Source organism: Orycteropus afer, unplaced genomic scaffold, assembly GCF_000298275.1.
Source record: "Orycteropus afer afer isolate SDZICR_OR568_19922 unplaced genomic scaffold, OryAfe1.0 scaffold00064, whole genome shotgun sequence".
Lineage (NCBI taxonomy): Eukaryota > Metazoa > Chordata > Mammalia > Tubulidentata > Orycteropodidae > Orycteropus > Orycteropus afer.
The window spans coordinates 7682636-7705861 of NW_006921651.1; the positions used below are offsets into that span (position 1 = coordinate 7682636).

The 23226-nt window shown below is 41.0% G+C and overlaps 1 protein-coding gene across 1 annotated transcript in view; it reads right to left on the minus strand.

Annotated features, from left to right (window-relative positions):
- CNNM1 (cyclin and CBS domain divalent metal cation transport mediator 1) overlaps positions 1-23226 on the minus strand; it is a 69079-nt gene that overhangs the window by 38301 nt on the left and 7552 nt on the right. The window lies entirely within an intron of this gene.

Here is a 23226-nt window from a genome sequence, read left to right on the forward strand (position 1 = left end):
AGGAGCTCCTGATTGCTGAAGTTGTCCACCTGGAGTATTTCTGTTGGGAGTGGCACAAAACAATGTTCTGGGAGGTGCCCACTCTCTCTCAAGTGCTTAGAGTTCTGATGCTATGATTGGCTAGTTTGACCATCCTGCTGGGCTCAAAAGGAGGCCTCCTAGAGGCAGAACTCTCTCTGACTGCTGGTTGAGGAAGACGTGCTGCTGAAAGAGACACGCGCTCCTGAGACACGCGTTGCTGGGAAAGAGACGCAAGAGACACACATCGCTGAGTGAGACACCGAGGGAGTAGCACTGCTGGGAAAGAGACTGTGAGAGACTTGGCTGAGGGACGGTGGGCTGGGAGAGAGACTGAGCATTTTTCCTGAACTTGAATTGTAGCCTGTGGTGTTTCCCTAATAAAACCCATAATCTGTGAGCTCTGTGTGGCCACTGCAGTGAATTATTGAACCCGGGAGAGAGGTGGTAGGTGCTTTGGGAGGAACGGTTGGAGAAAGGGCTGGAGGGAGGCAGCATGTCTGGCCTTGCAGTAATAGGCCTTGGGCTATTGATGGTGATTCTGCCTTCCTCTTGTGTGATTAGAGGAGGACAGAACATGTGGCCTCCTTGCCATTTTTGCAGTCCCTGTGAGTGGGGACCGATTCAACTGCAGTGAGTTTGGTCTTTTCTGGTTTGGCATATATGAGAGTGGCTTACATTTTGGCTATTCCCCTCTTCTGCTCTTCTATGAGCTTCTGAGGACTTACTCTTGTCATCTGTGAATGGAAACTGTGACTTTTTCTGTTGAGCTGTCCCCCTCTAAAGACTAACAGAAATTCTCAAAAGCCTTCTCATGACCATCAGTCCATTTATTTCCGTCTTCTTCCTACTTTCTAGAAAAGCAGGATGCCTGTGAAATAATTTAGTTAATAATGCTTAGTTAATAATTTAGTTGATGATGATCATTAACATTTATACAGAATGTCAAAATTCATCAAGATCTTTCATACAAAGTACAGAAGAACACTGGAGTTTGTGAGATGTTCTGGAGAACTTCAAGGATCCCCCATTGTGTAAATCAGAAATGTCTGCACAGGCTCTCGGGTTTCTCCAGTATTCCTTGAGAGCCATACATATTCTTAAACAAGTTAACTTCTTTTTCAGCTTCCATTGATGAGTTCTCTCTCACATGGTGGCCATTTTCTTTGAAGGAAAAAGCAGAAGACAACTGTATTCCTTTACAATTAACACTACAAACAAGAGGACACATGGAAAACAGCAAAGTCATGTTGAGCTGCAGATAATGAGTAAACTAAGCTCCATGACTTGTGCACACTTTCAGTCTTGAGACAAGTCCAAATCAATTTGGGCCCTAACAAAATCATCCTGCCAATTGCTAAAAATAGTCAAAGTGACAAGATTTAAGCCTGCTAATTCCAAGGGTCTATTGTATCTCATTAAGCTATAGTAGAGGTAAAGGTAATGCTTTAAATAGAAAACTTTTGAAGGCATTTTCATAGGTCTCTTGAGCATACTACTGTGGCACTGAACACCAACAGATGGATGATCTCAAAGCTGAGTTGAAAGGCAAAGAAACAATGGGTTTTATGGCAATGAACTTCTAAAAATAAAGGCTGCATCTGTCTCTGAGTTGTAAAGAACACATTTTATTCTGGATTCACTAGTGTCCTACTTCTGAAAGGACAACTATAGACTCTTTGGTCTCTGGCTTGAATTCCTACCATGTTTCTGGTGTCCAGTCTCTGCAGAAGAAGCCCCAGCCCTGTCTTGACAGCTCGGTTTGCTGACACTTGCTTTTCCTGAGTTGCAGCAGCTGCGGGCTCCTTAAGCCTTGGTTTGCTTCCCTCAAGCCTTAAGGACTTCCTCCCAGCCTCTGATTTACAATCTCTAGTTCCAATGCTGTCCACACACCCACTGAGACACAAAGTAGGGAACACATACTATGGCTTGAGCCTTGTTGGGACCACAGTGTTCGGATGGTTTTGGTTGGAACTAGGGAAATAATATGGGCTTCTTAAGCATCAGGGGTCAGAGTCATACCTCACTACGATTAAGTCATATTACAGCCCTCCATCTTTCCTCTACTAAACAGGGCCACTCAGGGAGAACCTCCAATCCCAATGTTTTGGAATGCATCTCACCTAGCTCGATAACTCTCAACAATGGCCGAGAAGCTTTAAATAAATTCTGAAGACTGGATCTCACACTTAGAGATTCTGATTTCAATGGTTTGAGGTGGGGCCCTGGCATTAACAATCTAATAGTGATTCTAACATTTAGCCAAGGTTGAGAACTGTTTTTTTTTTTTTTTTAAATAATGTTTTATTATGTTTTAGATGAATGTTTACATGGCAAATTCAGTTCCCATTTGACAATTTCTACACATATTGTTCAGTGACATTAGTTACATCTTCCACAATTTGTCCACATTCTCTTTAATTGGGTCTGGTTGTTTTGTTTCCAGTACTGTACTTCCCCTGCCCTCTTACCTTCTTGTCTTTGCTTTAGATTAATTGTTGATTGTTTGGTCTCCTACAGATGGCTTTATAATGGAGCACCTACTCACAGATAACATGCTTTATTTTGTGTGCCAATCTGTTATTTCACTGAAAGATGACCTCAAGGGGGTAGTTTCAGCACAAGTTTTAAAGAGTACCTACCTCAGGGTAATGGTCTTAGGATCAAACATGCAATCTAGTCTCAATTGGCCCAGAAAGTCTGTACTTTTTAAGAATTTGTGTTCTATTCCATGTTTTCCTCGTGGTCTATCAGAGCCCATCTTTTGTGGCCCTGATCAGTAGTCATAGCTGGGCACCATCTAGTTCTTCTGGTCTCAGGGTAGATGAGGCTGTGGCTTGTGAAGGCTATGAGTCTTGTAGACTAATTTTTTCTCTAAGACTTTGATTTTCTTCTTTCTCTTTTGCTCCTAACAAGTAAAAGACAGCAGTTGTATCTTAGATTGCTGCTCACAAGCTTTTAAGACCCCAGATGCTACTCACCTCACTAGGACGCAGAACATGAACTTTGTGATGTGAATTCACTGACTTTCCCATGAGATTAAGATCCTAAGCCTTTAAATTCAGAGAACTATGCTTGCAAGGTATTTGGTTATGTCAGAAAAGTATCTCTAACTGTATCCTCTCTGAATAAATATGTTGTACATGCATATCTATGTGTACATTACCTTGCTTTTTATCAATGGTTCTGAAAGTGTGATCCCAGCATCAGCATCAACTGGGAACTAGTTAGAAATGAAAATTCTCAGGCCCCACCCCAGACCTAATGAATCAGATTCTCTAGGAATGGGGCTCAGTGATCTGTGTTTTAACAAGCTCTACAGGTGTTTTTATAGTGCTGGAAGCTGTGTCCCTCAGGCAGGAAGGTACTCAAAATATGACTGGGGAAGAGCTGCCTCCTCAAAGTAGAGTTGACTTTAATGATGTGGATGGAGCAAAGCTTTCAGGATCTTCATTTGTTGATGTGCCATGACTTAAAATGAGAAGAAACAACTGAAAACATCCACTAAAAATTGGAACGTGGAATATACAAACTATGAATCTAGGAAAACTGAAAGTTTTTAAAATGAAATAGAACACATAAAGATTGATATTCTAGGCATTAGAGAGCTAAAATGGATTAGTATTGGCCATTTGGAATGGGACAATGATATGGTCTACTATGCAGGGAATGACAAAGTGAAGAGGAATGGCACTTGTTTTCTACCTGGGCTTCAGAGGTATTGGAGGGGGACTGAGTTAAGTCAATCTTGAGACATGAAAAAGATCAGCACTTTCTCCCCCCACAGCAATTTGTACATGTCTCTCTATTGGCATTTTTTTTTTTTTCTTTTATTAGGATTTGGGTGAAGATTTACAGAGTAAATTCACTTTTCATACAGCAGTTCACATATACTTTGTCTCATGTCATTGACCAAAATTTACAATGCAGCAGCTCCCCTCCCACTTCCTCCCCATAGTTACCTCCTCCCAGTGTCCATCCCTTCATACTCTTCGAGAGGCCCATTGTCTGCCAACCCTGTATATGATCTTGGATACACTCTCCATTTAGACATACATAATTGTTTAGCTTGTTCACCCATCTATCCGTCCCTATACCCATGTTTGCTTTCATTAACAACTCAGTATTGTATTTACAAAGGGGTTCATATTTGTTGTTTGTACTGCCCATGTAACTCTCTCTGTCTTTCTCATCCTCAGTGCTGCCATATTGGTCACTCACATTTGGTACATTGCCCTTCTCTTCACCCAAATCAATATTTATCTCTATCTATCTAACAGCATTCCCTCCCCTTCCCTCCCACCCCTGGTAACCAACAAAGAAAATGTCCTCCAATATATAAACATTTCCTTAACTTTTACAATAACGGACTAATACATCTATTGGCATTTTTAAGAACAGCTATTATCCATCCATGCTACAACATGGACCTTGAAAACATTATGCTATGCAAAGAAGACAGACACAAGAGACCACATACTGTCTGATTCCACTTATAAGAAATCTCCAGAATAGGCAGATCCATACTAGAGAGTGGTTCCCAGGAACTGCGGAGGTGTGGGGAGAGGAGACTGGTGAGTGACTACTAATGGGCATGATGTTCTTTTTTTGAGTTGACTAAAATGTTCAGGAATTACATAGTGGTGATGGCTGTACAATTCTCTGAACACCCCCAAAAACCTGACTTGTACATTTTCAAAGGGTGAATTTTATGGAATGCTTCTTAAAAGTGAGGATGGTGTGGTAGTTATGTTGTGTGTCAACTTGGCTAGGCCTGGTTGAGTGGCTGGGCAGCTGGATGTAGTACTCCCCATGATAAGACTGTCAATCAACTCCATGGTGGGATCTACCACAGGCAGCTGAGTAGCTGCTTTTTGGGATGTGGTCTGCTTCCTGTATTTAAGGAGAAGCCTTGGGAATGGTCTCTAGCCTATGGCACGCTTGGACCCTGCGTGTAGTTGTGTCATTGCTCAGCAGCCTGCTATGCTCTGCCGACCCTGGGACTTTACAAGGGCTTTAAGTTAATGGCCTGCCGTGTGGTTTGGTAACATCAGGACTGTGCCTTTTGACTTGTCAACCTTGGGGCTTCTCAGCCTCAGCAGCCAACAGCTGTGTGAGTGAAGAAATGCCTCTAGCTCCAGTGGGCCAGGAGCAGGAGGCAGAGCTGGACCCCAAGGTTGAGGAGCTTTCACCCAGCCCCTAGAGCCTGGCACTTTGAACTTGGACTTAAAGCCTCCAAATTGTAATAATAAACTCCTGTTTGTTTAAGCCATCCCATCTGTGGTATATTCTTGTCAGAGCGGCACTAGGGAACCAGAACAGATGGTGAGACTTCATCTCACATACTTTGGACATGTTATCAGAAGGGATCAGTTCCTGGAGAGGTCATCATGCTTGGTAAATAAATAAAGGGTCAGCAAAAAAGAGGAAGACCTTCAATGAGATGGATTGACACAGTGGCTGCAACAATGGGCTCAAACATAGCAATGATTATGAGGATTGTGCAGGACGGGGCAGTGTTTCATTATGTTGCACATGGGGTCACTATGAGTCAGAACCAACTCAATGGCACCTAATAAAAAAAGTGGTTCTAAAGCAGCCCTGGTTAAGTGGTTAAGTGGTCAGCTGGTAACCGAAAGCAGCCCTGGTTAACATTGGTTAAGTGGTCAGCTGGTAACCGAAAGGTTGGTGGTTTGAAGCCATCATCCGCTCCATGAGAGAAAGATATGTCAATCTGCTTCCATAAAGATTACAGCCTTGGCAATCCTATGGGGCAGTTCTACTCTGTACTACAGGGTCACCATGAGTTGTAACTGACTTGACGGCAATGAGTTTTGACAGATGGTTCTAATGCAGGCCAAAGTTTGAGGACCACTGATGACCTGTTAATGGAGAAGGGAAATGAACACTGAGATGTCTAGTAAATTCAGGTCCCTTCTGTGTACTTGGTTTGAGGGTCACAAGATGCTAAACACTCACACAAAGGCAGAAAAGAACCTCCAGGAACAACAGATACCTGTAGTGGCATTCTGATTAACACTTTCTCATAGGATGTAGGTAGTTATGGTATTTTGTTGACATGGTGCAGAAAGAACTTACCGACTGTTTAATACTAGGTTTGAGGAGGGGTTTCTCATGGCTTTTTTGTGCCAAATATCTGTGAGATAGGCTTGAGGTATTGCACTATCTACATATTAAGCTCTTGATATGACTAAGGTCAATACAATTTCTCACTACTGAAAGCCAAATTAAAAGGAGCTCTGGTGATACGGTGCCTAAGGCATTTGACTGCTAAGTAGAAGGTTAGTGGTTCAAATCTACCAGCTGCTCTGCAGAAGGAAGATGGGGCGATCTACTTCCGCAAAGATTTACCATCCTGGAAAACCAAAGGCAGGGAGGGGAGGTTTGCTATGAGTTGGAATTGACTCGATGGCAGTGAGTTTGGCTTTGTTTTGGTTTTGAAAGCCAAACTAGTTTTTCTTTTGCCTCAAGAATCCAAACACCATTCCTAGTACTGGTTACTAGTAGTGCTCTGTATGAGTTTCTATCACATCACCACCTGGTATCAACATACCTGACTACAAGTCAGATTGATTACAAGGGTGACTACATTTTCAGATATTGCCTTTAAAGCAATGATTCTGAATTGGTGGTGATTGTCCTCTTGATGCCCTCTCCCTGCCCCCTGGGGACACTGGACAATCTCTGAAGACCTTTCTGGTTGTCACACTGGAGGAAGGGGATGCTGCTAAACATGTTGCACCGCACAAAAAATTATATGGCTCAAAATGTCAATAGTACTGAGGTTGGAAATCCTGTTTTAAAGAGCTAGAAAATTAGGCAGTGGCCTCACAACTGTAATTGGTATTTGAGGAAGTGAAAGAGCTTCCTAAGGTCTTTAATAAATATAGCCTCATCTGCTCTAGATGTTTTAGGGACCTAAACAGAGGAGAGTTCTCAAGGATCCTTTTAGCATACCTCCTATGCTTTGAAAAATAAAAAAGCAAAATAATTGATTTGCTTTCTCTCTTTTAAAAATAGCTAAAGTACTTTGGTAAGGTAAATGTTCCCAAGATAGAATATAAAAGTGAGGAGGAAAGCATATTTCTTGGAAATTGAGAACTAAGGAAAGAAGAAATAATTTTATGGTTTCTGCCTCACTCTGACCTTGACCTTATGAAGTACAGTGGCTTTTGCTACATTTTTCTCCCTGGTATCCTTGCAGCATCTTGTATTGATTTGGTAGATAGCAGTGCCTCCTTTGTCTTACTTTGGTCTTGGTGATTCTACTATTTGAAGTGTGTTCCTTGGAGAAGCAGCATGAACATGACTCTTAGGCCTCACCCCTGACCTACAGAATCAGGATCTCTGGGTGGGGCCCAGAGAGCTGCATTTTAACAAGCTTTCCAGGCGATTCTTAATGCACAGTAAAGTTTGAGAAGCACTGCTTTAGACACATGCTACTCAAAGTGCAGTCCTTGACCAGAAGCATTGGCATCACCTGGGAGCTTATGAGAAATGCAGAATGTCCTGCCTACACCTCAACTCCCAAAATCAGAATCTGCATTTCGTTAAGAACTCCTAGTGACACTTAAACATGTTGGAGTGGGAGAAGACTTGGTCAAAGCTGGTTTTCTTATCTGTATGACTGATATTTTCCTGCTTCCACTGTGGATTCTTTATCTTCTTTGTCATAGTTATCGTTGCTGCTCTAACAGAAATACCACAAGTGGATGGTTTTAACAAATAGAAAATTATTCTCTCACAATTCAGGAGGCCAGAAGTTTGAATGCAGGGTGCCTGCTCTAGGGGAAGGCTTTCTCTCTCTGTTGGTGCACAGCTTAGGAGGAAGGTCCTAGTCTCCTTTCAACATCTTTGAGCCCAGCATTCCTTGGAGATCTCCATGTGTGTTGGTATCAATCCTCCCCTGGGTCTAAGAGATTCTCAGAACCCTGGGTCCACTCTCAGCTCTTCTTTCTTGGTGGTACTGAGGTCCCTCCATCTCTGCTCCCCTGCTTTTTATATCTTTTTTATTTCTCAAAGAAGACTGACTCAAGATAGAATCTAATTCAGTAGACTGTATCCTGCCTCACTAACACAACTGCCTCTAATCCTGCCTCATTAACATCATAGAGGTTAGGATTTACAACACATAGGATAATTACAACAGATCACAAAATGGGGAATAATTACCTAATACTGAGAATCATGATCTAGCCAAGTTGACACATATTTTTTGGGGACACAATTCAACCCATAACACTCACCTAAAAATAAGCATATTTTAAATATTCTAGCTCAGGAATTCTCAACCCTGGCTGCATATTAGAATCATCTGGGAAGCTTTAAGACTTATTAATGCCAAGGCCTCACCCACTGAAGTTCTGATCTAATTAGTCTGGGGCATGGTCCAGGCATTAGGATGGTGTGGTGGTTATGTTTTTGTGTCAACTTGGTTGGGCCTGGTTGAGTGGCTGGGCAGCTGGATGTAGTATTCCCCATGATGAGACTGGCAATCAACTCCATGGTGGAATCTACTAGGAGCAGCTGAGTAGCTGCCTTTGGGATGTGGTCTGCTTCCTGTATTTAAGCAGAAGCCTTGGGAATGGTCTTGAGCCTATGGCACGCTTGGACCCTGCATGTAGCCATGTCATTGCTCAGCAGCCTGCTATGCTCTGCTGACCTTGGGACTTACAGTGGACTTAAGTTAATGGCCTGCCGTGTGGTTTGGTAACATTGGAACTGTGCCTTTTTACTTGTCAACCTTGGGGTTTCTCAGCCTCAGCAGCCAGCAGCTGTCTGAGTGAAGAAATGCCTCTAGCTCCAGTGGGCTGGGAGTAAGAGACAGAACTAGACTCCAAGGTTGAGGGGCTTTCACCCAGCCCCTAGAGCCTGGCACTTTGAACTTGGACTTAAAGCCTCCAAATTGTAAGAATAAACTCCTGTTTGTTAAGGCCATCCCATCTGTGGTATATTTCTCGTCAGAGAGGCACTAGGGAACCAGAACAGATGGTTAGAATTTCTTCAGGTAATTTCAGTGTGCAGTTGCAATTAAGAACCTCTGCTCCAGCCTTAATCTTCTGCTCTTCTCTATCTCCTCTCAATTCAAAATCCCAACAGAACCCATCACTTCAAATACATCACTTCTTCCCTACCAAGAACTAAACTTATTCCTTCAACATTAGTGACATTTCTACCTGAGTTATCCCTTTGTCCTGTCAAAATCACTTATCCTAATAGGAAATCATGATCTTCAAGACCCACTATGCCAGCATTTCTTTCCTCTTCACTGCAGTAAATGGCACCATCAATTTTCTAGTTACCTACAGTCACTTTTTTAACCTTCTTTTCTTTTGCTCCTATTTAGAAAACGTCCACACATTCTTCCAAATCCTCTTTCTTTCATTCAGTTTTCAACTAGTGTTTATTGAATGTTTAGTCCATGCTGAGCACAGCTGTAGATACTAGAAATGGAGCAATGAACACAATGAACAAATGACATTTTCCTCCAGCAGCTTACATTCTAGTAAATGGGAATGAGAGATACTAAAAAACCCAAAACCACCGTTGTCAAGTTGATTTCGATTCAAAGCGACCCTACAGGACAGAGGAGAAGTGCCTCATAGGGTTTCCAAGCCTGTAATCTTTATGGCTACGACTTGTCTAGGGTTGCCTGCATGTGGCTGTGATGCTGGAAGCTTTGTCATTAGTATTTCAAATACCAACCGGGTCACCCATGATGGACAGATTTCAGCGGAGCTTCAAGACTAACACAGACTAACAAGAGGACCTGGTGATCTATACATCTAAAAAATTAGAGAATCTTATGAATGTCGCTGTTGTTAGGTGCCACTGAGTTGGCTCCAACTTATAATGACCCTACGTACAACAGAATGAAACACTGCCCAGTCCAATCTTACGAACAGCAGTGGAAATTGTCTGATATAGTGGCAGAAGGTGCACCCCACATGTTGGAAGGCACTCAAAGTACAACTGGGGAAGAGCTGCCTCCAAAAGTAGAGTTGACCTTAATGATGTAGATGGAGTAAAGCTTTTGGGATCTTCATTTGCGGATGTGATGCTACTTGAAATGAGAAGAAACGGTTGTAAACATCCATTAAGAATCAGAATGTGGAATGTATGAAGTATGAATCTGGGAAAATTGGAAGTCATCAGAAATGAAATGGAACACATTAAAGATTGATATCCTAGGCATTAGAGAGCTGAAATGGACTGGTATTGGCCATTTTGAATCAACCAATCAAATGGTCTACGATGCCAGGAATGACAAATTGAAGAGGAATGGTGCCACATTCATTGTCAAAAAGAACACATTTCAAGACCTATCTCAAGTATAATGCTGTCAGTGATAGGATAATATCCATATGCCTATAAGGAAGACCAGTTAATATATGACTATTATTCAAATGCACACACCAATTACTAATGCCAAAGATGAAGAAATTTGAGTTTTTTTTTTTAACCAACTTAAGTCTGAAATTAATCAAACATGCAATCAAGATGCATTGATAATTACTGGTGATTAGAATGCAAAAATTGGCAACAAAGAAGGACTGGTAGCTGGGAAATATGACCTTGGGGAGAGAAATGATGTTGGAGTTTGCAAGACAGAATTTTGCAGTATCAACGGCTTGTTCATTGCAAATACCTTTCTTCAACAACATACCAAACCAAAACTAAACCCACTGCCATTGAGTCGATCCCGACTCATAGAGAACGCCATTGGGTTTCTAAGGCAGTAAATCTTTACGGATATAGATTGCTCAGTCTTGCTTCTGTGGAGTGGCTGGTGGGTTTGAACCACCAACCTTCTGGTTAGCAGTCAGATGCCTTAGGCGCCGTGCTACCAGATCTCCTTCAATAACATACAACAGTGACTATACATGTGGAGCTCTCTGGAAAACACAAGAATCAAATCAACTATCTGTGGAAAGAGAAGATGGGGAAGCTCAAAATCATCAGTCAGAACAAGGCCAGGGGCTGACTGTGGAGCAGGCCATCAATAGCTCACATGCAAGTTCAAGCTGAAGCTGAAGAAAATGAAAACAAGTGCACGAAAGTCAAAATACGACCTTGAGTACATCCCACCTGAATTTAGAGACCATATGAAAAACAAATTTAATGCACTGAACACTTACAACTGAAGACCAGATGACTTGTGGGATGACATTGAAGACATCATTCAAGCAGAAAGCAAAAGAAAGCATCACTAAAAAGGCAGGAAAGAAAAGACCAAAATGGATGTCACACATGTAATAGCGGAAAAGAGACCCCAGATTCAAACAGGTTCAATAGAGACACTTTTATTAACCCTTGGACAGGCAAAAACAATCATCCAGGATGAGGGAAACCATGAGCACGTACACAGTACAGAAAGCCGAATGGAGTCTGCTGAGTCATGGCCGTGGGGCTAATTATATGGTTGGAAAAAAAAAAGAGAATCATCACAAAATCATGATTGATGGCAGGTGGGACTATAGAAGCGGGGTAGGGTGTCTGTCTGGGGGTGAACCATGATTGAGATATGTACATAATTGAAAGGGTTACAGGTTTGGTTCTGGGCCTTGACTACCTGGCTACGATAGTGGTCCGGAAAGGCTGTGAAAGGCTGTGACTCATGACCATGCATCCTGAGTCTCAGCCACTAAGTGGCTACCAAAACAATACCAAGACCCCCACCTTAATTTAAATTAGAAAAAGACACACTCAGGCAAGTTCCCTAGTTCTTTTTGTGAGCATAATCTACTTTGAACCACATTCTTCATGAAGGCAAACTGCCCCTCCCTAGGTTTGTCCTGAAACTATGCAAAGCCACAATGCCATCAGAAAGAACCCAAATGGCATCTGAAACTTATGTTAAACCTCAAAATGGGGCTCCTGTTGCAGATCACAGCCTTCTACAACCCAAGTGTTTTAAAATTTAAGCTCTAATACACCAGAGAATCAAACAATCAAATGGTCTACTATGAAACTTGTTCTTGAACATAGAATAAAGTGAATGGAAGAAATAATGAAATAAAATTGCTGAACAAAAGATTTCAAAGGGTAGCTTGAGAAGACAAAGTACAGTATTATAATGAAATATGCAAAGAACTGGAATTAGAAAACCAAAAGGGAAGAACACATTTGGCATTTCTCAGACTGAAAGAACTGAACAAAAAATTGAAGCCTCAAGTTGCAATATTGAAGGATCCTATGGGGAAAATACTGAAAGATGTAAGGAACATCAAAAGAAGATGGAAGGAATACACAGAGTCACTGTATCAAAAAGAATTGGTGGATGTTCAGCCATTTCAGGAGGTAGTGTATGATCAAGAACTGGTGTACTGCAGAAAGAAGTCTAAGCTGCACTGAAGGCATTGGCAAAAAATAAGGCTCCAGGAATTGACAGAAAAGCAATAGAGATGTTTCAACAAATGGATGCAATGCTGGAAACACTCATGCATCTATGCTAAGCTAAGTGGAAGGCAGTTACCTGGCCAAATGACTGCCCATTCCAAAGAAAGGTGATCTAACAGAATATAAAAATTATCGAACAACATTATTAATATCACACACTGAAGCTAATTCAAAAAACGGTTGCAGCAGTACATCAACAAGGAAATGCTAGAAATTCAAGCTGGATTCAGAAGCACACATGGAACAAGAGAATATCAGAAAAATGCTTATGTGTGTTTCATTGACTATGCAAAGACATTGGGCATGTAGATTCTAACAAATTATAGGTAACACTTCAAAGAATGGATATTCCAGAACATTTAATTGTGCTCATGAGGAAACTATACATAGACCAAGAGGCACTCATTCAAACAGAATAAAGAGATATTGCATAGTTTAAAATCAGGAAAGGTGTGCATCAGGGCTACATCCTTTCACCATACTTACTCTGTTTGTATGCTGAGCAAATAATCTGAGAAACTAGGTTATATGAAGTGGAATGTATCATCAGCATTGAAGGAAGACTCACTGACAACCTGTGATATGCAGATGGCATAACCTTCCCTGCTGAAAGCAAAGAGGACTTGAAATATTTACTTCAGAAGATCTAAGACTACAGCCTTTAGTATGGATTACACCTCAACACAAAGAAAGCAAAAATCCTCACAACTGGACCAAGATGCAACATGACAAACAGAGAAAATACTGAAGAAGTCAAGGACTTCATTTTACTTGGATCCACAATCAATAACTAAGAAGTAGCAGTCAAGAAATCGAAGGACATACTGCATTGGGCAAATGTGCTGCAAAAGATTTCTTTAAAGTGTTTTTTAAAAAATAGCAAAGATGTCACTTTGAGGACTAAGGTGCACTTGACCCAAGCCATGGTCTTCTCAACAGCCTCATATGCATGTGAAAGCTGGACAATGAATAAGGAAGACTGAAGAATAGTTGATGCATTTGAATTATGGTGTTGGTGAAGAATACTGAATGTAACATGGCCTGCAGGAAGAAGTAATAAATCTGTCCCAGAAGAAGTACAGCCAGAATGCTCCTTGGAAGTGAGGATGGTGAGCTTTTATCTCACATACACTGGACATGATGTTATTAGGAGGGACCAGCCCCAAGAGGACATCATGCTTGGTGAAGTAGAGAGTCAGCAGAAAAGAGGAAGACCCCCAATGAGATGGATTGACAAAGTGATTACAACGGACTCAAACATGACAATGATTGTGAGGATAGCTTAGGACTGGGCAGTGTTTTGTTTTGTTGTACATAGGGTCACTGTGAGTTGGAATCAACTCTACAGTAACAACAAATTTTTATGGAAGCCAACTGCCACATCTTTCTCCTGTGGAGTGGCTGGTGAGTTGGAACGGCTAACCTTTGGTTAGTAGCCGAGTGTTTAACCATGTGCAACCATGTCTCCTAGTGAGAGAGAACGTACAAGCCAAATATGTAAAATATACAGCACAGTGGTAAGGGGGAAAGAAAAGCAGGGAAAAGTCATAAAGGAGTGTGTGTGAGTGAGTGAGTAGTGTCACAATTCTCTATAGGGGGTCCAGGGCCGAACTCCCTGAGAAGGTGATAGCTGCATAAAGATCTTAAGGCAGTGAAGTTGGGAGTCCCTTGGATATCTGAGGAAAGACATTAAGGAGATACCCTTGCAACAGAATAAGATGCAAGGTCCCTGAATTGGGAGTATAATTACTGTGCTTTAGGAATGGCAAGGAGGCCAATGTGGCTGTTATCTTATGAGAGGGGAGCAGTAGTAGTAGTTAGTAGTAGCCTAGATTAGGGAAGTTAAGGGTTAGAAGGGATGTAGGTAGGTTAATACCTTGCAGGGATAGAGTGTAAGATTTTGGCTCTTACTCTGAACGAAGGAAAAAGCCAGTGCATGGTTTGGGTTTTTGCAAAAAAGTGACATAATATGCCTTATGTTTAAAAAGATCTCTTCAGCTCCTCTGTTAAGAATAGAACAAAAGCAGACAGAGGTGAAAGCTCTGGCAATAATCCAAGTAAGAAACGACTAGTGGCATGGACTGGGATGGTGGCAGTGGAGATGGTGAGATGTAGTTGGGTTTGTTAGACCTGCTTGAAAGTGGAGATTATAAGGGCTGAATGTAGCACAACAGAGAAAGGGAGATTTTGGCCAGAAAAACTAGAAGAATGGAATGGTAATTTACTGAGTTTGGGAAGACTGTGGGAGGAGTAGGTTTGGCAAAAGAGAGCAGGAACTCAGTTTCAGACAGATTTAGTTTGAGATGTCTTTTAGATCTCCGAATGGAGATGCCAAGTTGGAGCTGGAAATAGAAATCTGAAGTGCAGGTTGATAATACCTGTGGAAGAATCAATGAAATACCAAGGGAATAAGAGTAACAGAAAAGAGAAGAATCCATATTACTGAGCCCTGTGTCACTCCGACGTTTACAGGTCATGGAAACTCAACACTCATGCAACAAATATCTGAGCATTTGCTATGGTTCAGACACTGCTCCAGGTGCTGAGCATACATCAGTGAATATGATGTAGAAAAACCAGTAAAGGACACTGTGAAGAAGTGTCCAAAAAGGTAACAAAGCCTCAGAAGTATTTACCCCTTCCAATCGTCAAATGCACTCCATAATTGTACTGATATCCTAACCAATCTTCTTTTTGGGCTTTCCTGCTTGAATCCATCCTACCCACTAAATCTTGATGAACTGTCCCCAAACACTGCATTTACCAGATTACTCTCCTCTCAATATCATGTACCAATTCCCAGACAGTATCATCTCTGAACTCCTCATCCTAGCATTAAAGCCCTTCCAGCTTAAAGGCCCGACTGCTATTTATTTGTCCTTTCTGTGCCTCAGTTTTCTCAACCTTAAAATTAATGGATGAAAATGGATAAATTAATTGGACTTCATCAAAATTAAAAACTTCTGTGCTTCAAAGGACATTATCAAGAGTGAAAAGACCTGACGGAATGGGAAAAAATATCTGATAAAGGTTTAATATCAAGCATATATAAAGAACTCCAACAACTCAACAACAAAAGATAAACAACCCAATTAAAAAATTGGCAAAGGTCCTGAAGAGACATTTCTCCAAAGAAGATATAGAAATGGTCAATAAGTACATGCAAAACAACTGCTCAATGTTATTGGTCATTAGGAAATGCAAATGAAAACCACAATGAGATACCATTTCACATCCACTAGGATGGCAGTTTTTTTTTTTTTTAAAATAAGTGTTGGTGAGGATATGGAGAAACTAGAACCTAACAACACTGCTGATGGGAATGTAAGATGGCACAGCCATTGTGGACAACAGTTTGATGGTTCCACAAAATGGTAAACATAGAATTACTGTCTGACAGGGGCACAAACAGATAGACGCACACCAATGTTCATGGCAGCATTATTCACAACAGCCAAAGGTGGAAACAACCCAAATCAACAGATGAAAGATAAAAAAAATGTAGTATATACATTCAGTGGAATATTATTCAGCTATAAAAAGGAATGCAGTTCGGAAATACCCTACAACATAAATGAAGCTTAAGAACATGTTAATTGAAATAAGCCAGAAACAAAAGGACAAATATTGTTAAGATCCCACTTACATGAAAGATCTAAAGTAAGCAAATTCATAGAGTCAAAAAATAGATTAGAGGCTACCAGGAGCTGGGGGGAGCAAAAAATCAGTTTCACTATGGAAATAGATTGCCCAACCTTCCTTCCAAGCAGTGTCTGGTGGGATTGAACCGCCAGCCTTCTGGTTAGCAGTCAAGTGCCTTAGGCACTACACTACCAGAGAAACACAAATAATGTTATCCTATGAATCATATAACAATCCACTCTGATTAGGAACAACAAAACTGTTTTTCAAGCTTAAACAACAACACAAAGCTGCAGTCTGTAGAAACTATCCAGTTCTACTTCATTAAAAATCAAGTAACCAACACATTTACCACAAGGGCATTTCTTCAGCAAGTAAAGGTAGTTATAAAAAAGAAAAATGTGTCAAGCAGAGCACCATGGTAACGAAGAGCACCAGAGCATAAAAAAAAAATAGCTGTTAGTCAGTAGAATATAAGCTGGTTGGCAGTTTGGCTTGCAAAGAGACTGCAAAAATAGCAGAATAACAACTCATTATCGGGAAGTCTGAGTTTGCACAGCTTTGAATGTAGCCCCAGAGTAATGCATGGTGGAACCCTGTCTGATACAGTGCCAGAAGATAAGTCCCTCAGGTTGGGAGACACTCAAAATATGACTGGGGAAGAGCTGCCTCTTCAAAGTAGAGTCAACTTTAATGACGTGGATAGAGTTAAGCTTAGGGGACCTTCACTTGCTCACCTGCCATGACTCAAAATGAGAAGAAATAGCTGTAAACATCGATTAATAACTGGAATGTGGAATGTATGAAGCATGAATCTAGGAAAATTGGAAGTCATCAAAAATGAAATGGAAGTATAAAGATTGACATCCTAGGCATCAGTGTGCTGAAATAGACTGGTATTGGCCATTTTGGAATCATACAATCAAAGGGACTACTATGATGGGAATGACAAATTGAAGGAATGGGGTAGCAAGATCTATCCTGAAGAATAACACTGCCAGTGATAGGATAATGTCCATATGCCAATAAGAAAGACAAGTTAATAGGACTTTTATTTTCATTTACACAACAACCACTAACATCAAAGATGAAGAAACTGAAGATTTTTACCAACTTATGCAGTCTGAAACTGAACAAACAGGCACTCAAGATGCACTAATAATTACTGGTGATTGAAATGCAAAAATTGAAAAGAAAGAAGGATTGATAGTTGGAAAATATGGCCTTGTTGATAAAAATAACATAGGAAATAGCATGAGAGAAGTTTGCAAGATCATTGCAAATACCTTATTTCAACAACATAAACGGCCACTATACATGTGGACCTTGCTGGATGGAATACACAGGAATCAAACTGACTACATTTCTAGAAAGAGAGGGTGCTCTGGTGGCATAGTGTCTAAGGCACTTGACTACTAACCAGAAGGTTGGTGGTTCAAACCCACCAGCCACTCCTCAGAAGAAAGACTGGGCAATCTATTTCCATAGAGATGCCACCTCGGAAACCCAAGGAGGGGTCGCTATGAGTCAGATTCGACTCAACGGCACATAACAGCAACAACAACAACTAGAAAGAGATGATGAAGAAGTTCAATTTTATCTGTCGGAACAAGGCTGGGGCTGACTGTGGAACAGATTGTCAATTCCTCATATGCAACTTCAAGCTGAAGCTGAAGAAAATTAACACAATTCCATGAGAGTCAAAGTACTATCTTGAGTACATCCCAGCTGAATTGAGAGACCATCTGGAGAACAGATTCGACGCGCTGAACACAAATGACCAAAGACCAGATGAGTTGCGGGATGACATCAAGGACATCATACATGAAGAAAGCAAAAGAACATTAAAAAGACAGGAAAGGAAGAAAAGATGTCAGAAGAGACTCTGAAAAGTGCTCTTGAATGCCGAGTAGCTAAAGCAAATGGAAGAAATAATGAAATAAAAGAGCCAAACAGAAGATTTCAAAGGGCAGCTCAAGAAACAAAGCAAATTATAAAGAAATATGCAGAATTGGAACTAGAACACCAAAAGGAAAGAATACATTTGACATTTCTCAAACTGAAAGAACTGAAAGAACTGAAAGAAAAATTCAGGCCTCTGGTGACATAGGGCCTAAGGCATTTGACTGCTAACCAGAAGGCTGGCGGTTCAAACCCACTAGCCACTCCCTGGAAGGAAGATTGGGCAATCTACTTCCTTAGAGATATCACTTGGAAACCCAAGGAAGGGTTGCTATGAGTCAGAAACAACTCAGCAGCAGTGAATTTGGTTTCTTTTTTTTTTGGTTTTGAGATGCAATACTGAAGAATTCTATCAGCACAATATTGAACGACGCGGGAAGCATCAAGGAAAGATGGAAGGAATACACAGAGTCCCCATACCAAAGAGAATTGGTCAATGTTCAACCATTTCAGGAGGTAGCATATGACCAAGAACCAATGGTACTGAAGGAAGAAGGCAGTGGTGAAAAACAAGGCTCCAGGGATTGACGGGATACCAATTGAGATACTGCAACAAATGGATGCAACACTGGAAGTGCTCACTCATCGATGCCAAGAAATTTGGAAGATAGTTATGTGGCCAAGTGACTGGGACAGATTCATACTTGTGCCCATTCCAAAGAAAGGTGACCCAATGGAATGTGTAAATTATCAAATAATACATATCATATGCAAGATAATTCAAAAACAGTTGCAGTATATTAACAAGAATTAAACAATATATTAACAGGGACCTGTCAGAAATTCAAGCCAGATTCAGAAGAGGATGTGCTAATGTCAGATGGATCTTGGCTGAAAGCGGAGAATACCAGAAAGATATTTGTCTGTGTTTTATTGACCACATAGGCATTCAATCGTGTGGATCTTAACAAATTTGAGTAACATTGTGAAGAATGAGAATTCCAGAACACTTAACTGAGCTCACAAGGAACCTGTACATGGACTAGGAGTCAGTTCAAACAGAACAAGGGATACTGAATGGCTTAAAATCAGGAAATGTGTGAATCAGGGTTGTACCATTTCACCATACTTATTTAATCTGTATGCTGAGCAAATAATCCAGGAAGCTGGACTATATGAAGGAATTGGAGGAAGACTCATTAACAACCTGTAATATGCAGATGACACGATCTTGCTTGCTGAAAGTGAAGAAGACTTGAAGAACTTACTGATGAAGATAAGTGACTTCAGCATGGATTGCACCTAATCATAAAGAAAACAAAAATCCTCACATCTGGACCAATAAGCAACATCATGATAAATGAAGAGGAGAATGAAGTTGTCAAGGATTTCTTCTTACCTGGATCCACAATCAACACCCATGGAAGCAGAAATCAAGAAATCTAACAAGTACTGCATTGGAAAATCTGCTTCAAAAGACTTCTTTAAAGTGTACAAGGGCAAAGTTGTCACTTTGAAGACTACCGCGTGCCTGACTCGAACCACGGTATTTTCAATAGCCTCATATGCAAGTAAGAACTGGACAACGAATAAAGAGGGCTGCAGAAGAACTGATGCGTTTGAGTTGGGGTGTTGACCAAAGATACCGAATGTACCATGAACTGCTAGAAGAACGAACAAATCTGTGTTGGAGGGAGTACAGCTGGAACGCTACTCAAAAGTGAAAATGGCCAGACTCCGTTTCTTGTGGTCAGAAGGGACCAATCCCTGCAGAAGGATATCATGCTTGATCAAGGAGAGGGTCAGTGAGAAAGGGGAAGACCTTCAACGAGATGGACTGGCACAGCGGCTGTGATGCTAGGCTCAAGCATGGCGATGACTGTGAGGACCAGGTACTGTTTTGTTCTGCTGTGCATAGGGTCCCTATGAATTGGAACTGGCTCAAAGGCACCTAACAACAACAAGCCAGTCACCTATTCTGCTGGAAGAAAAGCAGACTTTAGATGTAGTGTCAGCTCCCTTTCTGCCTTTATTTTTCTAGCTCAAGATCCTGCTTCACCTGGAATGTCCTTTCTGTTCATATTTGCTGATCAGAGTCCCTCTTCTTTCGGGGCCAACCTGAAATTCTATTTGCTCGAGAAGTTTCCCCAGATGATTCCAGGGAATAATTTCTCCTCTCACCCTCAGATGCTGTCCCCTATACTCCTGGCTGCTTTGTATCATCGTTTCCACTCGGGTCCTTCCTCACCTCATGTCCCTAGAGGGCAGGGTCTTTCCCATATTTATGTCTATATCTATATCTGGTAGTGTAGTGCCTAAGGCACTTGACTACTAACCAGAAGGCTGGCGTTTCAAACCCACCAGCCACTCCTTGGAAGGAAGGTTGGGCAATCTACTTCTGTAGTGACACTGCCTCAGAAACCCAAGGAGGGGTTGCTATGAGTCAGGTCTGACTCAATGGCACATAACAAAAATAACTATACATCAGAGCCCTGATACTGAAGCACTCAGCGAGTGCTGCTGAAGAAAATTGCCCAGATAACATCAGCAACTGCTGGGGTGGAGAGAGGGTTGGTTGGTGGAGGTGGTGTTTTGCTGAATGGGTGCTGCCCAATGCAGGAGCTCTGCTGGCACCCACACTAGCCCACAGACCCCTCCTTTGAGATTCCCAAGTGCTTTAAGAGAGTTAGAGACACAAGCAAGTGTATCCGGCTGTTACAAAATGAAATTGAGGTGAGCTATAATATTCTTCAAATAAAAGAGAACTCAGAAAGGATGATAAAAAGAGGAAATAAAATTTCATTACAGCCCGTGGGATTTAGATTAGATGAGAAGATAGTGTGACAATGAAGGTTGTTATTCCCTAAAAAAGATAACTAAACCTAAGAAAGAGAAACGAGAATTAGATTCTCTCTCAGGGTTTTCATTGTCCCCTTTGAGCTCAGATTTTATTATTAACTGGCAATTCTTTTGCTGAGAAAAATACTGATTGCATAACGATATTACAACACTCATAATGAACATTTTTAAAGAAAGAAAAATAAGCCCACAATTTTACCACTTTATATAATCAATTATTTTCACTTTTCTTTGTTTCCTTTTGATTTTTTTTCCTGTACATATTTACTGTTTGCTCTATTATTTAGAAGGCAAACATCTCATTCTAAATTATTAACACATATTGCACCTAATTATACCAATTGAGTAAAAGTCACTTTTTGTTTCTTTTATGGAAGATAAAGAATCTAACACTAATGTTTTGGCAGGTTTTTATAGAATGAAGCAATGGGATGATTAGTCTTCTTGCTGAAATAGCTCACACCATAATTTGGAATGCTGAAATAAAACAATGACATTTTCTACCAGATTATTCCTCAGTGGAACAGTTATACTGTATGTCTGCACTAGGAGAATTTACTGGCTGGCAGGATATGCCTTACGCAACAGACCACATGAGGTTAGGCCAAAGATGGAACAAACATCTTCAAGATCCATAATGGATGGTTAGTGTCTGTCTTGTCTTTCACTGTATTTCCAGGGCCTAGGCTTTTGGGTTTGGGTTTCTAAGGCTGTAAATCTTTACAGAAGCAGATCACCTCATCTTTCTTCCACAGAGCAGCTGGTGGGTTTGAATGCTTTAACCACTGTACCACCAGAGGTCCTTTTTTTTTTTTTTTTTATCAAACAAAAATAAACTCACTGCCATCCTGTCAGATCTAACTCATAGTGACCCCTTCTTGGTTTTTCAAAGTGACCTTCTTTTCTCATCTTTGCTTTAGGGTAAATGTGGAACCTTTGGTCTCATATAATTTTTTTTTTTTTTTTGAGCACAGTGCCTGGTCCAAATAGGAGTTCAATATTTACTGAATGAATAAATCAATGAATGAGCAAAGGCTGATTGGGAAAAACTGCAACAGGCCCTGCTAGTCTACAGGTAGAGTAACCTGGCATTATATAGGTTGAGCAATCATTTCTTTAGGAAGATGGAGTCACTAACCCAGCAGGGTTAAGGTATTTGAGTTGAATACCAGAACTGTGGTGCCTTTGACTTCAAAACAAAGCTTTATTCCCTCCCCATGTCTATACAGGGTTGGTTTTCTCCTAAAACCAATAAAATATATAGAGTAGCACATTTTAAATTAGTAAATCTCCAACTCTCCATTCATACCTATTAAATTAACCATACCCATTACTGTTGAGTCTATTCCAATGTATAGTGATCCTACAGAACACAGCAGAACTGCCCAATAGAGCTTCCAAGGCTATAATCTTTACAGAAGCAGACTCCCACATCTTTCTCTTGCCAGAGGGGTTGGTGGGTTTGAACTATCAGCCTTTCAGTTAGCAGCCAAGTGCTTAACCACTGTGCCACCAGGGCTTCTTACTCATTAAACTAAAAACAAAAACAAAAACCTCATTGCTGTTGAGTCGGTTCCAACTCATAGCAACCCCTCCCTTGGGTTTCCAAGGCAGTATCTCTATGGGAGCTCTATAGGAGCTCTGGTAGTGTAGTGCCTAAGGCACTTGACTGCTAACCAGAAGGCTGGTGGTTCAACCCACCAAGCCACTCCTCGGAAGGAAGATGGGGAAATCTACTTCCATAGTGATACTGCCTCAGAAACCCAAGGAGGGGTCACTATGAGTCGGGTCCGACTTGAGGGCACATAACAACAACATCTCTATGGAAGTAGATTGTCCAATCTTCCTTCCCAGGAGTGGCTGGTGGGTTTGAACCGCCAGCCTTCTGGTGAGCAGTCAAGTGCCTTAGGCACTATGCTACCAGAGCTCCTAGTAAAAGCTTTATAAAAGCTAAATATGCCACATAATCAGTTACTCTCTATTCCATGTTCCCACTGCATTGTTATATTTCTATTACAGCACTTTCGTTTTAATGGTTTGTGAACAAGTCTGTTTTACCCATATGCCTATATATCAAGACATGACTTATGAATTGCAGCATCACTGGAATTTGGGTGGACCAGGGAAGCTGAGTCCAGCCTGCCTTCTCGCTGAACAAAAGGGAAGATTATTCACCCACTGGGCTGTAGGCTCTTTGGGAAAGGGATTGTTCCTGAACAATCCATGCACCAACTCTTAGCACAGTGTTTTAAACATGAAAAGGGCTAAATAATTATTGAAATACATATATGTACCCAAAGAAGCAGAAAAACAATGTACACAACACTTTTAACAGTTAAAATTTGACTTGTTCTTCTGCATGGTTGAAATGATCGGTCTAGAGAT